Raw genomic sequence first — 8,271 nt, forward strand, 5'->3', positions numbered from 1 at the left:
GCATGCGGGATCTTTAGTTGCGGCATGTGGACTTCTTAGTTGTGGCATGTGGACTCAGTTGCAGCATGCACGTGGGATCTAGTTCCCCAACCAGGGCTCGAACCCGGGCCCCCTGCATTGGGTGCATGGAGTATTACCCACTGGACCACCAGGGAAGTCCCTCCATTCTATCACTTATTAGCTGTGTTACTTTATCTCTCTGTTTTCTCATGTGAAATATGACGATATTAATGGCAGGATTAAATTAATTAATATGGTGTGTGTAAAACTTGAGAACAGTGCTTGGCACATGTTTGATGCCATACATATTTGTCATCATTCTAAGAACAACAGGAAGACAGGGCAGCTTAGTGGCAAGAGAGTGACATCATCAGGTTTGAATTTCAAAAAGATTACTCTAGTTTCTGTGTAGAAAATGGATTGTAGAGAGGCAAAAATTCTAATTGGCCTGGCCAATTAGAATTGTTGCAGTAGTCTAGGTGAAATTTGGAAAAGGGTGGTGGAGGGGTGGTGAAGAGAGAGGGACAGAATGAAGAGATAGGTGACAAAATCAACAGGACCTGGAGAGAGAGCGAGGAAAGTCTCATCCCAGTGTCATCATTCTTCCCCCTTGACAGCTAAAAAACCCACCGGAAAAGAAGACTCAGAGACAAAAGCAAGAAGTCAATTTGCAAAAAAATTGCGAGGAAGCCAGAAAATAAAAACACAACAGATATTTAAAAGAAAAAAAAAAACCCTGCAAAACTATCAAGGTTACCAACTTTCCATGATGGAATAACAGTCATTTTCAGACATGATTATCATCTCCACATCTGCAGAAATCAGCATCGCACGAGTCAGGGATAAAGGCATTTTACTAGGTAATCAACGACTGTCAGGAAATACTCAAGGATTCATTTATTTTGGGTACTAGAACTAGACAGGGTGATCTTGTTCTTTTGTTTTGTCATTTTCTTTTGTTGTTATTTTATGGCAGGATGCAAAGTGTTTTATAATATACTCTGTTTGGGGTGTACTCATTCCTAGTGGAGGTGTGCAAAGCATCATTTTTGCTTCTACACCCTCTGTCCTCCACTCCTTTCTGCCACCTTCAGTGCTGAGGGGCTTTCTTCTCTACACAGCATTCCCCAGTCTTTTCTGAGTCCTCCTGCCATATGGGAGGTCCTCAAGAAACTCTCTGAGCTCTTCTCTGGTGCTGGGTTTCCTACATGCAAGGGCCTTTGAGCAGAGGAAATTTAGGGCCATGGGGAGAAGGTGGTTGGAAAGCTTCTGGCCATGATTCAGAGTCCTAATAAGGCATTGTAGTGGATCGAATAGTGTCCCCCAAATTCATGTCCACCTGGAACCTCAGAATGTGACCTTATTTGGAAAAAGGGTCTCTGCAGGTGTAATTAGTCAAGGATCTTGAGATGAAATCATCCTGGATTGGGGGTGGGCCCTAAATCCAATGATTGGCGTCTTTGTAAGACAAGTAGAAACAAAGAAACCCAGAGAAGAAGACGTGAAGATGCAGGCAGAGTTTGGAGTGATGAGTCTGCAAGCCAAGGAAGGCCAAGAGCTGGGCTAGAAGTGAGAAGAAGCAAGGAATCGTGCTCCACTAGGACTCTGAAACTGTGAGAGAATAAATTTCTGTTGTTTAAACCATCAAGTTTGTGGTAATTTGTTACAAGAGTCTAAAAAACTAACACAGATGGAGCATTGGTGCAGGGGATGGAGAGGGACAGAAGAATGGCAGAGGGATGGGTGGTGTCAAGGAGAGAAAGACAAGGTCTGAATTAGGAACTCCCATCCCTCCCATCCCAACAGATTGACTTTCAGGACCACCCTAGACCAGAGTGCGATTTCAGAATCAGAGCTAAGACTCTGTTGAACAATTAAATAAATCTTACATGGTATGGCAAAAATTGCTGCCTACTAATACCTTTTCTCCCCTTCTTCCTTTTAGTGATAGAACTGCCCCTCCCAAATATTAGCTGGGCACATGGCCACCCAGCTAGAAACTATATTTCCCACTCTCTTTGCAGCCTCAGGGCTTGGGCCCAGAATGTTCATTGTCACCACAGACCATGAACCTATAATGTAAGGTCAAAACTTCATCTGGGCTTAGCACCTAATTCTGAGAAACCAGTTGATGATAGGGGTCATGGAAGTTAATTGCCAACTTTTACTCAACACTCACTCTCTTGGCATTTGAAACCCCTTTGTCACCAGGCTATGGCTTGTTTAAAGCTCTCAGTAAGAATGACAGTGCTGTTTGGAAATTGACTCCAAAAAGTGCAATCAGCTCTCTTTCCCAGGCTTAACAAGTGCTGAATATCTGGCCTCCCCAGAGGACCATGACAGTGCCCCCAAATGGGAAATGTCCAAACACATAAGCTGGGTGGTCCTTCCTTTGCCCTGTCTCCAAGACCCTGGGCTGTTCTTTTCACTCCTCTGCCGGCCAGAAACGTGTCCCCTTACAGCACATTGGCAATGCAGTTATTCACCTGCATTCCCTGCATGACAGCAGTGCCTGGGGAATAAATTCTCCTCTCCCTGACATGCCTGAGAAGGCAGCCTCTTCAGTTGATGGAAGAATTAACCTTATAAACCAAGGGCCTTATTACCAGACACAGCTTGCAGCCCTACAAGCCAACACCCAGCCCTCTCCTCTTTTCTTATTATATAAAGAATGTCACAGTAATATATGGAATTGTTTTAATGGTCACCCATTAAAGGAAGGCAAAAATGTATGCAGGGTGGGTAGGGTAGGGTGTGTGTGAGCACAACCAGTTTCCAGCATCCCAGGTTATTCATCCATTTAGGGGAGGGGCTGCTGTAGATATTACCAGAAAACCCATATCTTGAGTTTGGCCACCAACTGTACTCTCTTAGCAAATTCTAAGGCAGTAGTTGATGAACTTTCATTTCTCCCACTTTCACTATGCGGCAAAGCTGAGAGAGAAAAGGCTAGAAAGAGGTAGATACTAGAAACTGACATGGACATCTGCCTGCCCACCTCAGGGTCTTGGGAGTGGACCCCGCTTCCTGGACTCTTTCTTGGGGAGGACCAGAGGTTTTATTTTCATCAGATAAGTCTGACACCAGGTGTGAAGGTATTCTTCTGGAGGAAATAACTTCCCAAATTCCTATTTTTACTGCTTTCCTCCTTGGTCCCCCTCGAATTCTTGAGTGCAGGTATCAACTGTATTCTTATGATTTGTTCCCATTTGTCTCAAAATAGCACAAATCCAGGTATTACGCCTTTGTTTATCCTCACCTTGGCGGCCCTGCTCCTTCAAACCTCTCTAATCCTTCCCCCACCTTTACCTTGGGTCAACCCTTGGCAAGTCCTGGCTGGCCTCTCTCCAGAGCCTCCTAACTGTCCCTCTGCCTCCCCGATGATTCATGAACTTCCTGAAACAGAACGAATCCTTCTACAATTCTGCGTGCAAACCCAAACTGACTGTCCATGGTCTAATCTCTGGATGGCACCAAAACCTTCTGACCCCAGCTGACTTCTCCCCTTTCATCTTCCCTCTCTCCCCCAACAAACTCTTTACTGTTCCTTAAATGTACTCTTAGGCCTCAATACATTTACATATCTTCCTTCTGCCTGGACTCCTCTCTGCTCTACCTGGTAAACTCCTACTCATCCTTTAGGACCCAATTTAAATATCATCTTCTCTTTAGGACTTCCCTGATACCTCCAGGCAGAGTGGTCTCTTTCTTGTCTGGTGTCTTGCTTTTCTTTACACTTAGCTTTGTTATAAGGGGCATTTATTACTTTGTGTCATATTTGTTGCATGATATGCGATGTTATGATTGTTTGTTACACAACAAAGCTGCCTAAGACAGGTTATTTTCAATTTTTCATTACATGTAATACTAAGATGGTTGTATCTCTGCTTATTTACTTTGGATAGATTCCCAAAAGTGATATTTTGGATGTGAACAAAAGTCATAAACATTTTTAAGGCCCTGGATACATGTCTCAAAATTATTTTCCAGAAATGTAATAACTCACACTTCTACCAGCAGTGATGAGAGATCCCTATTTATACCACATTCAACGGTATTGAGTTTTATTTAGAAAATAAAACACATTTTGCCAATGTGGTTAGCAGAAAAAAAAATCTTGTTGTTTTAATTTACTATCTTTAATTACTAGTAGGTTAAAAATTTCCCATATACCTGTATTTTGTATAAGTTGCACATTTATGTCATTAGCTCATATTCTCCATATTTGTTTGTAAAATCTCTCTATATATTAAGAATACAAATCCTCTGTCTTATATTTCTTTTTGCAAACTTTTAATCCTGGTTTATTTGTTTAATTTTGATATTGCATGGGGATTTAATTTATTCAAAACTTCTTTTTTCTTTTCATCATACATTCCATGCCTTAGAAAGTCCATCTCCATCCCGACATCCAATAAACTTTAACTTATAGAGTCTTCTAGATTTTAAGGTTTCCTGAGGGTGAGGGGAGAGCTTAACTCTTCAGTCAGTAAATTTGGTAACAAATATAAGGTAAAATCTATTTTCCCTCAAATAGTTAAAAAGTTGTCCCAATATCATGTATTTAGCCATGTTTTCTTTCCTTTTTTGTTATGTTTATCCAAAAAATTATCTTACTGAAGAGTCTATTTCTGGGCTAACTCTTCTGCTGAATGGATTTCAGAGGCTGGGTTTTTACTGTCATGTTATATTTTCTAGAAACTAGATTTCTCAAACTTCATAATCACCCATCTACTGACTTGTATTATGGGGCTGGCAGTCTTTATTCCACATTTTCCTGTTTGAGTGCGCCTTCCTTGGGAAACTTCTCTTAACCCTCAATCTAATGAAGTGCCCCTCCCCGGGCCTCACGTAATAATACCTTTTATTACAATTCACTGTGCAGAATACCTTAGCTCTCATGCCGCTAGACAGTCAACTCCTTGAGGGCAGTTTTTTTTTTTTATTTCATTATTTTGTACCCCAATTACCTAGTAAGTACAATGCCTTTCTCAAAGTAGGTGCTCAATGAACATTTGTTGATTTGAATTGAGTTAAATTGAGTTGGGTTGAATTGAACAAAATCATATTGGATTGGCTTGCTAATAGGTTATAGATTGAGATGTCTTTTCTTAGCAAATGGCTTCCCTTTCTGTATCATTCAGGCTTTAGTCAGGTAAACAGAAACCAATCTAAGTATTTAAAACAGAAGGAATGTAATACAAGGGATTGTTTGCCCAGTTGATGAAAGAACTGAGAAGCCAAAAAGGCGATGATGAGTGAGATATTGTGATTTATAAGAAATATATTTATGGTCAGTCATTTGGATGACCAAAATATATTTCTCAGATAGATGTGGTCTTCATCCACAGTTCCTCACTCCCAAAACCGTTGGAATTTTCTGCCATCACAATTGGGTTTATGTTAAGGAAGGTGACTTTGGATCTCACCCCAGGGTAGGGGCTGGTTGCCAGGAGAACCAATCATATGATTCAAGGGTTGGAACTTTCAGTCCCAGCCCCTAATTTCTGGGGAGGGGAGAGGGGCTTGTGGTTGAATCAGTGGCCATTGACCAATGAGTTCATCAATCATGACTATGTAATGAAGCCTCCATAAAACCCCCAAAGGACAGCTTTTTGGCCCTTTTTGGAGAGCTTTTACGTGGAGAACCAGAATGCTTCCATGTGCTGCCATGTGGGGTCCCAAGCTCTGCCAGGACAGACGCTCCTTTGTTCAGGACCTCGTCCTGTGTCTCTTCATCTGGCTGTTGATTCATATCCTTTAATGTCCTTTTATAATAAATTGGTAATCTAGTGAGTAAACAGATTTTCCTGAGTTTAGTGAGCCATTCCAGAAAATTAACCCAAACCAAGGTGGGAGTCACCAGAACCTCCAGTTTGCAGCCTGTCACTCAGAAGCACAGGTGACAACTTGGGCTTGAAACTGGCATCTGAAGTGGAGGGTGGTCTTGTAGGACTGAGCCCTGTACCTGTGGAATCTGATTCCATCTCTGGGTAAAGTGTCAGAATCGAGCTGAACTCTTGGACACCCTGCTGGTGTCTGAGAATTGCTTGTTGGTATGGGGAAGTCTTCACACACACACGTTGAAACACGTAGTCAACTGCTAGACTGTAGAAATAAAGGGAGGAGGTGGTATTACCGAAGCCCAGGGCCAATGTCCCCGCACAGGACCACGGTGGATCCTGGAGGATGATGTCATGGAGAAGATGCAGCCACTGCAGGGAGCACTGGGGGCAGAGACGGGTAAGAAATAAACTGGCTTCTATCTTCTTTCCACTCTCAGGGCACCCCAGTGCCTCCCACTGACCAAACCCAGCCAGGATCAACTGCACTGGAGCCTGGGAAGCACAGCCTCTGATACAGAGCAGACCAAGAAAGGGAGTGAATTCTAGAACAACAAAACCAACACACTTTTATTTTCCGTTTTCAGCTTGACAATATTATTTATTTCTAAATAGAGTAACTAGGGAAATGAGATAGGAAAGTCAACAAGTGAAAAATCAACCCACAGTGGAAGGCAAATTAACAGACTTCAGCGACTCCTAATAGGCTCTCATCTCCAGCAGCCTGGCAATCGATAGGGATGGCTAAGTGCTTGGGGAGCCAGGGGTGGGAAGGGGGAGCGGCCGCGACAATTCAAGCATGGCTGCAATTTCATTAAAGACCCAGAGGTGACATCAGCCATTGATTTTGTTTTTCCCAGAACTTTTCTCTGATTCAGTGCTTTGTGAAGATAGATGGCTGGAATACTGGGCAGTGAGAGGGCAGAAAGGAAGTCCAGGGACCCCTGATACACACCCAAGCTGCTGGGTCTCAGACTGGGCCAGATTTCCACATTAAAGAGAAGACCCCAAGTATATAGAAAGATGACTAAGGAATACTTAGTGAAGTTCTTGACTTCATCACTCCAAATTAAGATTCAGAGGAAGTATAGAAGGGGCTTCAAGAGCTTTGCTTTGGGATTTGGGGATTGGAAAAGCCAGGTTCAGTTCTAAGCTCAGATACTAACAGGCTGTGTACAGTTGGACAAATTACCCAACCTCTCTATGACTCAGTTTCCTCATTTGGAGAATGGGAAAGTGAGTAACACCTGTCTCCAAGGACTATTGCAAGGGTTAAATGAGATAATACATGTAAAGTGCTTTACCTTACAGTAAGCATTCAGGAAATGTTGGCTACTACTATTTGGGGTGTTGTTTTATTATCATTGGGTGTGTCTTATAGAGCATGTGCTGCTCTTATAGAGTATGTGCTGCATGTGCCTGCAATGTCTTTCTCCTTTGTCTCTTCCCCCTTGCTAACACTCATTCATCCTCCAGACCCAAGTCAAATGTTACCTCCTCCAGGAAGCCTTCCCTGACCCCCTCAGGGGGAGTCGGCTGACCCTTCTCTGTGTTCCCATGGCACCCTGTTCTTACACTTAGCATAGCACTTGCCACATTGTATTGTTTTTAACACTTTGCTTAATGGACCATGAAAAACTGCAAGACTGGAACTGAGTCTTTTCATTCTACCTCTCCAGCCCCTAGTACAAGACGTAACAGGTGCTCAAAAGATGCCTAGTGAATAAAAAGCATTCCATAGTATAATTACAAGAGTCCCTGGAAAACTTCTCCTGCTCCCAGAAGTGCCTCTTCCAGTTCCTAAAATCTACCATGAGAGCTTTTCCTTCTAGCCGAAGACTTTGACCCCATTTAAATCCTATATATGCCTCCCCACAACCACCTGCCACCTGAATGTATGTGATAGGTTCTCAATAAGTATTTGAAGAATTGCATTGATTTAGAAGTTGGGTTCTCTGGGGGAAAACTTCAGACATCAGCAAATCAGAGAAGAGGGGATGGTGGGGAGAAAATAGAGGGAACTTCTCAATGAGGACCTCCTACTAAAACCCAGCTCCTCCCACACAAGACAAAGTGCAAGGAAAGGGAAGCTTTCTTCTGAGTCCTGTTTCTGCCTAGGGTACATCCTCTGGCCCTTCCAGCCCTCCTACTTCATCTCCTCAGCAAGGCTCCGGTGCCTTGGGCTGCTCCATGCTTTCATGAGGACAGACTTGGCTGAGGAGCAATACTTAACCCACAAGAATGGTGATTTGAATGAGGGAAGAGCACCTACTGTGTGCCAGGCACGTCACACGCAATTCACTAACACCTCCAGTAATCCTGAAAGGTAGATGTTATTTATCTCCATTTACAGGTGAGGAAAGTGAGGGTCAGAGAGATTAACACCTTGTCCCAAATCACACAGCAAGTAAGTTATGGAGCATGCATA

This window comes from Eubalaena glacialis, chromosome 5, assembly GCF_028564815.1.
Source record: "Eubalaena glacialis isolate mEubGla1 chromosome 5, mEubGla1.1.hap2.+ XY, whole genome shotgun sequence".
Classification (NCBI taxonomy): Eukaryota; Metazoa; Chordata; class Mammalia; order Artiodactyla; family Balaenidae; genus Eubalaena; species Eubalaena glacialis.